Source organism: Rhinopithecus bieti, unplaced genomic scaffold, assembly GCF_001698545.2.
Source record: "Rhinopithecus bieti isolate Rb0 unplaced genomic scaffold, ASM169854v2 scaffold_15437, whole genome shotgun sequence".
Taxonomy (NCBI): Eukaryota; Metazoa; Chordata; class Mammalia; order Primates; family Cercopithecidae; genus Rhinopithecus; species Rhinopithecus bieti.
This window is the reverse complement of record NW_016808212.1, coordinates 1,145,317-1,159,115: the sequence shown is the minus strand read 5'-3', so window position 1 is coordinate 1,159,115 and position 13,799 is coordinate 1,145,317. Positions and strand designations below refer to the sequence as shown.

General features: G+C 40.2%; 1 long non-coding RNA gene across 1 annotated transcript in view; it reads right to left on the bottom strand.

Annotated features, from left to right (window-relative positions):
* Window positions 1-8,258: 8,258 nt before the first annotated feature.
* The window catches only part of LOC108538006 (uncharacterized), a 6,432-nt gene continuing 891 nt past the window's right edge, over window positions 8,259-13,799 (bottom strand). The window contains exons 3-5 of the long non-coding RNA XR_001887975.1: window positions 9,821-9,920; window positions 9,465-9,615; window positions 8,259-9,154 (exon numbers count right to left, since the gene is read on the bottom strand). This is a non-coding gene — a long non-coding RNA (uncharacterized LOC108538006). The remainder of the gene's footprint in view (window positions 9,155-9,464; window positions 9,616-9,820; window positions 9,921-13,799) is intronic.

Below are 13,799 nucleotides of genomic sequence, written 5' to 3'. Positions count from 1 at the left end.
GGTCATGCTACCTAGGCATGATTTCCTTCTTTTTTATTTCCTGTTTTAAAATTTTACTTCAAGATCTGGGATGCAGGTGCAGAAACTGCAGATTTGTTACATGGTTTCTGATTGACATGCAGGGTCATTTTCACTCTCTGTGCAAGGAATGGAATGGGCCAGTTTCCACCCTGATTTTACCACACGCAGAAGTGATGGCAAGGGTTTAAAGGGACACGGCTTCCATTTGCTGATTACATTACAACGGGAAGCTTCCATACACGAGCTGATGCCATCAGAGCGCCCCACCAGGAGATATGAATAGAAGAGGGGCTGGGTGCAGTGGCTCAGGCCTGTAATCCCAGAACATAGCACCTGGAATGTGAGTTCTGTGTTCTTGCCTCCTCAGCCCTGAGTGGCTCTGTCCAAATGAGAAGAAAGAAGAAAGGAGAAGTCACTCCTGCCTCCCATGAAGAATCGCAAGGGTAGGCTGAGCACTGATTTTATTTTATTTTGCAAAGTTGCTGACATTGAAAAGGAACACAGAAACATTTTTAAAACAAAAACATAAGACAATTTCTCCTCATGCCTTTTAATTCTAACTCGCTTTTAGAAACATCTCTTGGTCAAGGTTCAGCCCCATTCTTGAAATCCTGTAATGTCTCTTGCAGTACAGAGACTCGCTGGCTCCGATATCTTCCTAGGTTAAAACATGATCTCCTTCATAGGAGAAACCAACCAGCACTTGATACAAAAACAGAGAATGGCTCTGAGTACCGCAGTCATCATGGCCGAGTTCCCTGTACTCATGTCCTGTCTAGTCCGTAGCACATGAGAGGGCCACGGAGAGGGACATCACGGTCACAGCACACCTGAGATGTGCCCAGTAAATATTCATCAGATTATGGAACTAACACATAAACTTTAATACCAGAGCAAAATCTACGTGACCCTTTTGGTGCCACCCCTACCCAAACAAAAATGAGGAATTGTCCAGTAGAATTCTCCCGTCCAAAACTTCATTGCCCTTTTTCTTATGGTCCCATTGGTTGGGACAAAATAAAGGGCATTTACACCAATGTTATTCTAAAGGGTCCAATACAATAATGCCAGAAACAGCTACTACTCATTCAGCATCTTCTACGTGTGAGCCAGTGGCCACGAACTTCAGGAAAACTTCCTGGAACCTTCACAACAGCCTTTTACAGTAATCACTGGTGTGCTCCATTTCATAGTAAAGCAGGCTGGGGCCATCGTCAGGTGAGGAGATGAAATCCAAATCTGCTTATTGGTTTAGATTCTTGGACACATCCTAGGGAGCAAGGCTACCTCCAAGGCAGGCAGGTATCACACTGGGACACTGAAGGATCTGTGTACCCCCGGGCCTCACACACACGCACTGCCGAGGTCGCCCTGGGGCAGGGACGGCACTCACAGGGCTCATGGCCCCTCTGGCTTCACTGTCCCACAAAGTACGGACAGAGAGATACCTTTACAAAGAAGAGACAGAGAGTGTGTGTGTGCACGTGCATGAGAGTTTTAATATAACAAAATCATTTTTGCAAGGTGGGGTGGAGGGGGCAGCCCTTCACTGATGCTGCCCAAGTTACAGGAACCATAATTGGTACGCAGGGAAAACGCAGCACTCAAGTATCAGGCCTGGCGTCCTCAGCCACCGTCTCCCTGACAGAATCATGATCGCTGGCTCGTTAAAAGCACCGTGTTTTACTTAGAGAGATTTGAGGTTATTCATAAATAATTCAGCGCTACTGGGAGGGCAAAAACAATTGTGAGAACATTAAATTTCCATTAAACATATTAAACACAAGCAGACTCTCACATGATCTCTTGGGCATAGGATCCAGTACAGCATTCAGTTAGGTATCAAGAGAAAGTCACCTGTACAGAGATGCTAAGTCACTGTTTAAGATAAAAGTAAAAAATCAGAGTCCAAGACAGTCAAAAATGAATAAACCACAAACTTTGGTAAAAGACAATAGCTCATGGAGGATATGTTATACAAAAGGAATGTGAATAAATGTGAATAAAATTGAGACAAGAGTGAACGCCGAGTTACTCTTACTGGAATGGATGGGTGAAGCCATTGTTTTAAATCCATTTCCAAAGGTATCTAAAATCTCAGGGAGCTGGAGGAGGTCAGCCCATCTATTCCTTTGCCCCTGCAGGCAGTACCAACATCAGCCCAAGAAAACTTTCTATCTGTAAAATCGGAGAAGAGAGGTCTTAAGGCCTCCTGGGGGGAGCACTGCTGTTATTAGCATGGGACAGAACCCACAGCCCTGTGTTCAGCTGCCATTAATAAGATGATTAGTTCAGGCGTGGGAGGAGACAGAACAACCATCTTGCTTCAGCGGAGATGATAGTGTACAACTCATCTTACTAAAATATAACATTTGTAAAATATCTGAGGGTTGTCACTAAGTGCATACGACAATAGCTGATATTTATTGAGTGCTGGAGAGTGTCACAACAGTATTGGGTGTCTCAACTCATTTCATCAAACTAGACGGCGAAGTGATCCTAGACAGTCCTTGCACCAGGCGACCTCGCTGGCTCCCGCTGCAGGGATTCTTACTTGTTTTACTATCCATTTACCACAGTAAGGTGAGAATTTTTATTTTCTCTTTAATCACCTTGTTAGAGGAGTCATTGACAACTGGTAAAATTCATTCTTTGTAAGGGTGCCAAGCAATGAGCTTTGACAAAGTATTATAAGACCTTTAACCATGACAAAAGCAAGAGATGGAGCATTTTCATCACCCTAAACGTTCCTTTATTCACCGCTGCAGCCATCTCATGTCCCCACTCACAGCCTCTGGTAAACACTGATCCGATTCCCATCCTTAATTTTGCCTTTTTCGGAATGACCTCTCATTGCAGTCATACGTATGTAGCTTCCGTGTCTGACTTCTTTAATTCTACACGGCGCTGTTGACATTCATCGATCCTATTGTAGGAAGCATTCGACCTGAGTGCCAAGTCCTTTTCCATTATATGCATGTACCACAATTTACTAATCTATTAAAAAGTGGATGGACACCGGCTTCCTCCACCATAATGGGAATTACCACTAAACTAGTTGTGTTCATTTTATGTCACGTCATGCAAATCAGTACTTAATATTAATTCCATTCTTATGTCTCATTTCACAATAGTGAAATTGCTGCTTATGATAAGTTTACGTTTAATCGTGTAAGAAATGACCATACTGTTTTCAGAATTACTTATGCCACCTTGCATTTTCCACAACAATATATAAGCATACCAATTGTTCCACACTGTTTTGTATTTGCCTGTTTTTAGTCATTCTGAAAGTGTCATGGTATGATACCACATTGTGGTTTAATTTGCATTTCATTAATTAATGAAATTACTAATGAGAGTGAACATCTTTTCATATGCTTATTTAACATCTATATTTCTTTGATTAAATGTTCAAATATTTTGCCCATGATATATTGGAGTATTTGTCTTTTTTTTTCAGACGGAGGTTTGCTCTTGTTGCCCAGGTTGGAGTGCAGCGGCCCAATCTCACCTCACTGCAACCTCTGCCTCCCAGAGCCAAGCGATTCTCCTGTCTCAGCCTCCCAAGTACTAGATTACAGGTGTCCGTCACCACACCTGGCTAGACTTTGTACTTTTTTACTAGAGACGGGGTTTCACCATGTTGACCAGGCTGGTCTGGAACTCCTGACCTGATGGGATCCTCCCGCCTCAGTCTCTCAAAGTACTGGGATTACAGGCTTGAGCCACCACACCCGGCCAGTATTTGTCTTTTTATTACTGAGTTTAAATAATTCTTTGTGTAATTTTGTTACTAGTCTTTGATCAGATGTGTGTTTTTCAAATATTTTCTTCCATCCTGTGTGTCTTGTTTCTTCACTTACCTCACAATGTCTTTCAAAAGTTAGGCATTTTTAATTTAATTTTAATTTTAATTTAAGTCAGACTTACCCATTTTTCTTTTAACCTTTGATGTGTGAGTTTTGTGTCCTAATTCACTTTTTATATATGGATACTCAATTGTTCCAGCACTATTCATTGAATATTTTTTTACTAAACCACCTTGGCTCAATGGTCAAGAGTCATTGAGAGTCTTTGTATTCTGTTTCATTGATCTATGTATCAATGATTATGCCAATGCATGCTCTCCGGATTGCTCCACCTTTACAAGAAGTCCTGAAATCAGGAGGGTTGTTTATTCAAAATCACTATGGCTATTCTAGGTCGTTTGTTTTCCTTATACATTTTAGAAAGACCTTGTAAATTTCAACACAAATAGGCTGCTGTAATTTTGATTGTGTTAAACTTATAATTCAGTTTTGTGGTGATTGACAATTTTACTATACTGAGTTTTTATATTCATAAACCCAATATATATTTCTTCTTAAGAAATTTATTAAGCCAGGCACGTTGGCCCAAGCCTGTAATCCCTGCACTTTGGGAGGCCAAAGCGGGCAGATCAGGAGGTCAGAAGATCCACACCATCCCGGCTAACACGGTGAAACCCCGTCTCTACTAAAAGTACAAAAAATTAGCCGGGCGTGGTGGCGGCGCCTGTAGTCCCAGCTACTCCGAGGCTGAGGCAGGCGAACGGTGTGAACCCTGGAGGCGGAGCTTGCAGTGAGCTGAGATCTGGCCACTGCACTTGAGACTGGGCGACAGAGCGAGACTCCATCTCAAAAAAAAAAAAAAGAAAGAAAGAAATTTGCTTAGATTTACTCAATTTATCTCAACAATATTTGGTAGTAGTTTTCTTTTCTTTTCTTTTTTTAATTGAGATGGAGTTTCAATCTTTTGCCCAGACTGGAGTGCAATGGTGCAATCTCAGCTCACTGCAACCTCCACCCACCGGGGTCAAGCAATTCTCCTGCCCTGGCCTCCCAAGTAGCTGAGATTACAGGCACCCACCACCACACCCAGCTAATTTTTGTATTTTTAGTAGAGACGGGGTTTTGCCATGTTGGCCAGGCTGGTCTCGAATGCCTGACCACAGGTAATCCACCCATCTCAGCCTCCCAAAGTATTAGGATCACAGGCGTGAGCCACCACACCTGGCCGATAGTAGTTTTCAGCAAAGAATTTTTACACATATATTTTAGTTTTATCCCTAACGATTTCAAAGTTTTTATGCAATTGTTAATGTATTTTGTTAATTTTAATTTCTCAGAATGCTGGGATTACAGGCACCCACCATCATGCCAGGCTAATTTTTGAATTTCTAGTAGAGATGGGGTTTTACCATGTTGCCCAGGCTGGTCTCGAACTCCTGACCCCGAGTGATCCACCTGCTTTGGCCTCCCAAAGAGCTGATATTGCAGTTGTGAGCCACCACTCCTGGACCCTTCTTTAACATATTGGTATTGGGAACTACACCTACTTATTTTCAAATGTTGAAACAACCTTATATTTCTGGGATGAATTTCAATGAGTTATCCTACATTTTTCTCATTTTGCTGGATTTCACTTCTCAAAATTGTGTTAGTGATTTTATTTGTCCCTGTGTATGTGGAGTATTGTTCTGTAGTATGTTTTTCCTGTAATGTCTTTGTATGGTTTTGCTTTCACAGTAGTTCCAGTTTCATCAAATAAGTTGAGATCGTGATCTCTCCTCTTTTATTTTTTGGAAGACATTGTACTGAATTATGAGTATTTTTTCATGAATTGTTTTGTAAATTGTATCAGGGAAAAAGTACAGCCCTGTAATTTTATTTCTTTAGTGAATTAATGGTGATTTTGTTGATCTACTTCTTGGTTGAGATTGGAAACTTTCTTTTTAATCCCTCAAATATATTGCCTTACCATTATTTTAATACCTCCTATGCTTTTATTACCACTAGAGTTTATAATAACATCATTAATTTCATTCCTAATATTGGAAATTTGTCTATTTTCTTTTTTTTCCTTAATCACACTAGAGTTTTAGAAATCATATTCATCTTTTCAAAGGATTAGTTTTGGTGTCATTGATTTTCTCTACATTTTTCTGTTTTCTATTTCATTTTTTTAATCTTTATAATTTTCCTTTCCACCTTCTTTGCATTTAATTAGCTATTCTTTTTTAGTTTCATAATCCTGGAACTTATATCGTGGAATTGAAACTTTATTTTCTTTTCTAATATAAATATTTTAAGGCTATAAAGTCTCCTCTAGGCACTGCTTTAGCTGCACCTTACCCATTTTTATGAATTCTACTACATTTTTATTCAATTATAATAAATTATAACCTTTCTGATATTCTTTGACCATTGTACATAAAATACTGTCGTTTAATTTTCAAATAACTGGATATTGTTATACCCTTGTGTTCCTGAATTTTAATTTAATTCTGATGCGTTCAGAGAGCACACTTAGTATTATTTCAGTGACTTTATACCTGTCAATATGTGCTTTATGGCCAGGAGTACAGTTTGATCACTACTATGTGTGCACTAGAACATTATCCGTACCCCTCTGCAGGTGGGTGCAGTAATCGGCAAATGTCAATACACTCAAGTTGGGATGGCAGGGCTGTTCAAGGCTTCTGGACTCTGATTTCACCGTGTTTAATAATTCCATCAATTAATAAGAGAGGGGTGTTAAACACTCCAAAAACAATTTTGGATTTGTCTATTTTCTTTTTTAGTTCCATCAAATTTACCTTGAACCTTTGTTCTTAGTTGCATACACATTTCAGAATAATGTTTTCTCTGGATAAATTAACTTCTTCAATATTATATGCCTTTATACCTGGTAATCATACTCCTTAGGCAATCTAACTTGATATTAATTAAACACTTTTGCTTACTTTGGACTAGTGGGTTTCCTTAGCATTCTTTGAATTTTGTCTTACAATTTTATGTCTTTATACTTAAAGAGAGTTTAAATAGACATCCTACCACACCTTGCTGTTTATCTAAAATGAGAATCTCTGTTAATATCACTTACATTTAATATAATTATTGATGTGGTTGTGTTTAAATGCAGTAGCTTGTTAACTGTTTTCCATTTCCCCATCTGTTCTTTATTCCTTTATCCTCTTTCTATGGATTGCCTTGTGTTAAATGAGTATTATTATTATTCCATTTTATTTTACTATAGGCTTATGTTAAATGAGTATTATTATTATTCCATTTTATTTTACTATAGGCTTATCAGCAGTGCTTTAAAATGTTTATTTATTTATTTATTTATTTATTTATTTATTTATTTATTTGAGACAAGGTCTCGCTCTGCAGCCCAGGCTGGAGTGCAGGAGCACGATCACAGCTCACTGCAGTCTCGACCTCCTGGGCTCAAGTCATCCTCTTGCCACTGCCTCCTGAATAGCTGAGATCACAGGTGCGCACCACACCCAGCTAATTTTTTGATGGTCTGCAGAGATGGGGTCTTGGTGTGTTTCCCAGAGTAGTCTCAAACTCCTGGGCTCAAGCAATCCTCCTGTCTCAGTCTCCCAAAGTGCTGGAATAACAGGTGGGAACCGCTGTGCCTGGCCTGAAATTTTCAATTTTTTTCTAAGATCTGCATGTGCACATTTAATTTAATTTATCAGAATATACCTGTGACTGTCATTAGACAAGTCAATTATCCTCTTCACCCTCCCTGACATGCAGGATTATTTCAGTGCTCCATCACAGCCCCTACGTGCTCCATGGGCCCTCCTTTCAAGGCTCTTGTCACAGTTGCTATTTTATATACTTTCTTCTGAGTGGTGATTTGACTAATGCACCTTCTAAGATAATCTATGCTATAATCTAAGAAGACAGGAGACAGATCTGTGCTATTCTATTGCCTAAGTCCACATGCAGAATCAGGTACATGACAGTGTGTAAGGCACTAGAGAGTATATACTTACTGAATCAGAAAATAAGTCAATGAACAAATACAGAACGGGATTTTTCTCCAAATATTTCATTCTACATTGGGAACATATCCCTTCCACCACAAACCCTCCTCTGTTCCCTCTGTTGTCTAAATATCAATTAGAATCTTCTACTTGGTACTAGGCCTGTATTTCACTTCATGTCTTTTTTCTTTCTCTCCTCTTTTTTTACATAAACACCACATACACACACACACACACATGCTTACACACATATACGTATCTAAGCTTTTAAAAAACAGTTCTTAATTTTAATACAATCTTCACATACATATTTGATATATATATACGACGTATAATATAAATATATATGCAAACACAAATTTAATATAATTTTCAAGACATTTCTGACATGAATATAAAACTGACAAGTGTGACTCAATTGAGGGCTATACCAAAATTCATATTTAGATGAAATACACCTCTACTCGGCTCCTCTTAACACGTGTTTTAACTTCTTGTGCCCAAACCAGGTCATGTATCAACAAAGAAAAATGGTTTCTGCCCTATGGTTATTTGAGAAATTGATTAAGAAAGTTAAGTCAGATTTGCGGTGCTAGACCTGAAAAGAGGTAGGAAGTAATTAGCATAGGGTCAAACAAATTTGAATCCTGAAAATGGCCGTCGGATTCAGGCACCCGTTTCCATTGTTATTTAGTCGATTTGAATATCAATTAGGAAATGTCCTTACATTTATGCTACCTGTGAAACTTAGAAAACTGCCTTCATTTCCGTCAGAAGATGAATTTGAAATTTATATTTCCTTTTCCTTTAACGATGCTGACATTCTTCTTGACTCATGGCGTCCCATTCCAGGGATTAAGGGGTGCAGCTCTCTCGACCCCTTCGAAGGAAAGCACGTCAATCTCCCGTTCTAGACGGGGTGGGGCTGGGTGCGCCTTCAACCCCGGCCCGGGCTCTGCTGCGCGCTGTCCATCCACGCAGCCCAGCCTGCTGAGGCCCCAGTTCTGCCGTTTTCCCCGTGCTTACTCTCGGGCACAGCAATCGATTCGGACAGTGAAGTGAGTCCCGTGGCAGGCATGGCTTGAGGGCTTCTAATAAAGGACCATCACGTAAACTGTGCCCCTGGCTTGTCACCTGGAAAGTTGACAGGCCACCACCACCCTGGCGGAGCGCCTCCATTCGCCGCGGGGCCCACCGCCGCACGGTCCCTCGGGCCTGCAGGGGGCGCTGTGCAGGGGGCGTGGCGATGTGTCGGTGCAGGGCGGAAGCTGCCAGAGTGACTTCAACTCCAGGACTGAACGCCAACAGCAGAATAGAAGAACTTGGCCACTGAGCCAGAGAGAAACCAGAAAGGCAAGGACACATGAGGGAGATATGAATACTCGAGAAGAAGGAGAATAAAGCCCAGGTGGCTCACGGGTTTACCCATGGTCCCCCGTCTAAACCAATCTTACTCTTACCAGTGCCTGCCTGCAGGTGGGTGGCATCAAAGGACAGTGCCCCGACCTGGACAGCGCCTCCAACGAGAGGGCCTGATGGATGACCCCGGTCCCTCCCTCTTCCAATACTTAAATCCTTCCCACAGCACTGGACTCTGTGGATGTCCAGCCTCTGTGTGTCCCCTGTACCCACAACTCACAAAAGCTAAGTACTGGAGATCAGCACCCTCTTCTTATTGAGCCCAAAGCTGCCTCCTTTAAATTTCACACATTGGATTTAGCTGAATCCAGAGGTCCAGACTTCATATTCCTGGAAAACGTGTTGTGTCTCCGACTCTCCGCCTCCCCAGGCTAGAATTTCAACAGTTACTCCAAGGACATCCTATCATTCTTGCCACTATTTTTTTTTAAAAAAAAAACCCACTTCCCATGCCGTTATTAATGTGTGAGGTTCAAAACCGCACAAAAGTCTTCATATATTGTCCAAAAAGTCAGAATAAAGGAGAATATGCTTCTTCCCAAACCACGCTCCCAGAAATGCAGCTTTCGCCTTTACCTGGGGGCTCAGGTCACAGCATCATATCACACCCGGTGAGAAACAGGATTGAATCCTCCCGTCTTTCCAAAAGAAAGCCAGAGACAAAGTTTTCATGTTTCTGGAAGGTTATGTGCAAAGGAGAGAAAGAAAATAACCCAAAATGAGAAGACCATTTTATTTTTATACTCACGTATTTGACTTTTTTAAAGAAGAAACTTTCTTCAATTCTTAAAAGAACTAGATAACAAAATAATTCTTCAGAACTTTTTGACCTAAATGCTATGATCAGGTTGTCTTTTCACTTTGGAAAGGATTTTTTAAACCACTTATCCAAATGCATATTTTGAGAAGTGACTTTATTTTTCTGTTGTACATACATATTAATAGAAACTCTCATAGAATGCCATTGAACTATATCTTCATCAAATCTGAGAAATGTAGAAATCCAAATTCTTGAATAGGTCACATTTCAAGAAATGTGAGTTGTGTCGCATTTTGATGCTTTAAATCACATGGGCTGATAAAATAAATGTTCTTCCATTTCTCTGCATAATGCGCCCTCTACCACCCACCCAGCAATTGTATCAAGATGCAAACAGCCATGATCGCTGAGTGACAGCTGGAGAGATTTGGCCTAGCATAAGTTCTGGCATCACACACAATTGGCTGAGAATTGCAGCTCCACCACTTACTGGGAGTGTGAAATTGGGAAAATTGCTTAACCACTCTAGGATGAGTTATCGTAGGCAGCAGACACCGGTCATGGAAAGGGTGGTTGTGAGGATGCTGAGAGGTACCAGGGACTGTCTCCTTCCCCATGAGCAGCTACTCCTGTTTCCTATCATGAAGACTATGGGTTGCATTCTCATGCTTCTCAGCCATAAAATAAGTTAGGAAAACCTGGGACATATGGAGCATGGTTTGTAAATTCCTGCCTTCCTTGATTTACATGCACAAGGCTACTGCCCATTCCTGCATGATTACCTTTGTTAAAAACACCTTTCTCTTGTTCTAACTAGACTCTAATTTGGGGAAACCAATCTAAAAGTAGAAGCCAGCGGAGCAAACACGAAGTGCAGCCTCTGCTCCACCCTGGCCACGGACCACGCAGCTCAGCAACCCAGAGCATCAGCCTCACCTAGAGCTTGTCAGATGTTCTGATTCTCTAGCTCCAGCCCAGACCCCCACGTTGCAATCCACAGTTTAACTCGTTTCCCCAAGAATTCACAGGCTCTGAGGTGCCCCACTCAAGTCCGCCACAAGGGGAATGAGAAAGAGGATGAATACAGCATAGTGTGGACTCACAGAACACGGGGCAATGTGGGCGAGACCCGGGTGAACCCCGTAATTGCACACAGGAGGAATTTGTCAAAACACAGAAGTTATTTTCTACAAATTCTAATTGTGATGAGTCAGAACTGGATCTCAATATTGCATTAAATTCACAGGATCATTCTGTCTACCTTTTGAGCCACATGAAAGAAAGAAGATCCTAGAACCAAAACTAGAGGATGAGTAATGTTATTTACATCACTGTTGTTGAGTTGGATGGGACTTGCACCTGCCTGGTACGCCACAGTCTCTGTGCTGACACTCAGAATGTGTAGAGAGAATGGTGCTGAGTGAATGAGGGAACCAGAGTCAAGTCACAGGAAATAAAGGAACCTTGTTGCATGTGCCGATGAAATATTAGATTGTTTTCAGCTCATATGAATGATCTGGGGAAGAGTTTGCTGGTAGCAAGAACATCGAGAGTTTTTTTGCAAACTGATTAATTGAACATTAACAGCTTGTTTTCATGTGCGGTTTACTCAATTTATATAAGCAATTACTGAATTTGCATGTACAAATGGATGCAGCTGCAAAGCCTAAGGTATTTTTTATTAGATCTACTAAATTTGAATCAGAACACAGGTTTAAAAGTAGCATTTGACATAGCTGCTTCTGCTAATGACAGAGAACAGCATCCTGTATTTGAAAAAGGTTATTGGGAAGGTCAGTTTTACCAAATGAATTAATTGGATTCGAAATGCATGAAATCTTATTTTACAGTTAAAAGGCGAGAATCACATCCTACTTTGATCAAGTCCTAACTCCTCAACTGTTTTGATTTCGTTATTTAGAAACAAACCAGTGGAGTACAGGTAACCTACAGTGAAATGTGTTCACCGCAGTGATGTTAATGCCTGTTTCAGTTTATTACATCACATGGATGCCACTTTGTTTATCAAGCATTTTCCTCGTGATATCTCACTGGAATATGAAGGATGGGTAATACACTTCAATGTTGTGGTAGATAATTTTTATCAAAATTTGGCCTAGTACACACTGAAATTTCTCTAGATTGTATCTTCCTGATTTGCCTGCTTTCTTGGCTCTGGTACCTACATTCTGAACTAAATAAAGGTGGTTTCCTATATAAATAAGGAAAGGATGTTATTTTAATTTCTGATTAATCCTAAGCAAAGAGAATTTCATTTCACATCTGTGTAGATACCTCCAAATTCTTGACAATATACTGAATAGATTTGAGGGTTATTAGTAAATTCGTGTTCTTGGGAGGTTTCTTCGTGCTTTACGTAATAAATTAATTCCAGAAGAATCTTCCAGATAATGTTTAAAATCATTTGTACACAAAAGTTACTATTGTGATATTCGTTTCAAGCTTTTCAAACCAGACAAGTGCTCAAACATTCCTATATTTTAAATTATGTTGGTGCACAGTAAGCTAAATAACTTGCAACTCCCTGGTTATAAATCTAACAGGGTCTTTCAATCTCAGATATTTCCAACCTTTTTATCTTCATTAACGTAAATCAAAAAGAGTTGAGGTGACAATGAGAGCTTGTTCAACCCATAAAACAAATCCAATAAATTTCAACTTGTTTGAGGCATTGCCACAGAACCTAAAATACCCTTATGAGAATTTATAACAATGATTTGTTCCTTCAAGCCGTCATGGATGTTCCATTTTATTGTTTCTCTTGATTTATAAATCACCTTGGACATTTTTGGCCATGGAGTCCTATTACCTTCCCTTTAGTGCTTCCTGAGTTTCAAGCTTTTCTGGGATGAAAGCGTTTTATATTTAGCGGAATTCAGTGGCAATTTGTATAGATGGACTGAGGAAACGTCTCCAGACGGTATCAGTCTAAATGGTACAATACACTCAAGGCTAAATGGTCTTAATTATGAAATCACACATATGTGTGCTCGTGTCTCAGTTATTTACTCAGGTGTCAGGCATTAATGCAAGTTTCTTATTAGCTACTGTTATTTTCTGTAACAACAGATAAGATGAGGTATGCCAGGTACTATGCAAGTGGGTTTATGTGTGTTCCATTCACACAGCTTGCAACACAGCCCTGTGATGTAGGCGTTATCATTATCCCCACTCTGCAAATAAGAAAACGGTGGGGCCCAGGAGAAAGGGCAAAACCTGTTCCAGCTCCCACATCCAATCAATGGTCAATTGAAGATCTAGTGAATGGGTTCCAGTCAATGGCACTGAAACCAATTTGCCTTGGATGTGTAGCTGAAAACACTCAGAGATTATAGTCAGGAGAGCAGGATTTGAGTCCAAATACTATCATTAACCAGGTTTTGGGGCTTGACTTCTGGTACTTCTCAGGTTTTACTGTAAAACCTGAGTTTACAGTTTCTCAGGTATTACTGTAAAAGTTGGGCTTTTGAACTGCTAAGCTATGTTCCCACCAAAACATTATAGAGTCTAATGAAAACCATTAAATGTATTTTTCAAAGTTTCTTGGTGACTTTTAGATTATCATCCTGAATTTCAAATTCCAGTTTTAAACTATTCAGATTAAAACATGTAAGAGATCTGAAGCCCTCTGATTCCTCTGAAAATTGAGCCCCTTTCAAAACATACACTCTAGATTTCATTTCTTTTTTAATCGAAATTTCCTCAGGTTCATTATTCACAGTTAAAACACTCAATTGTGTTTAAAAGCACCATTTATGGTACCTGGACCCAGGC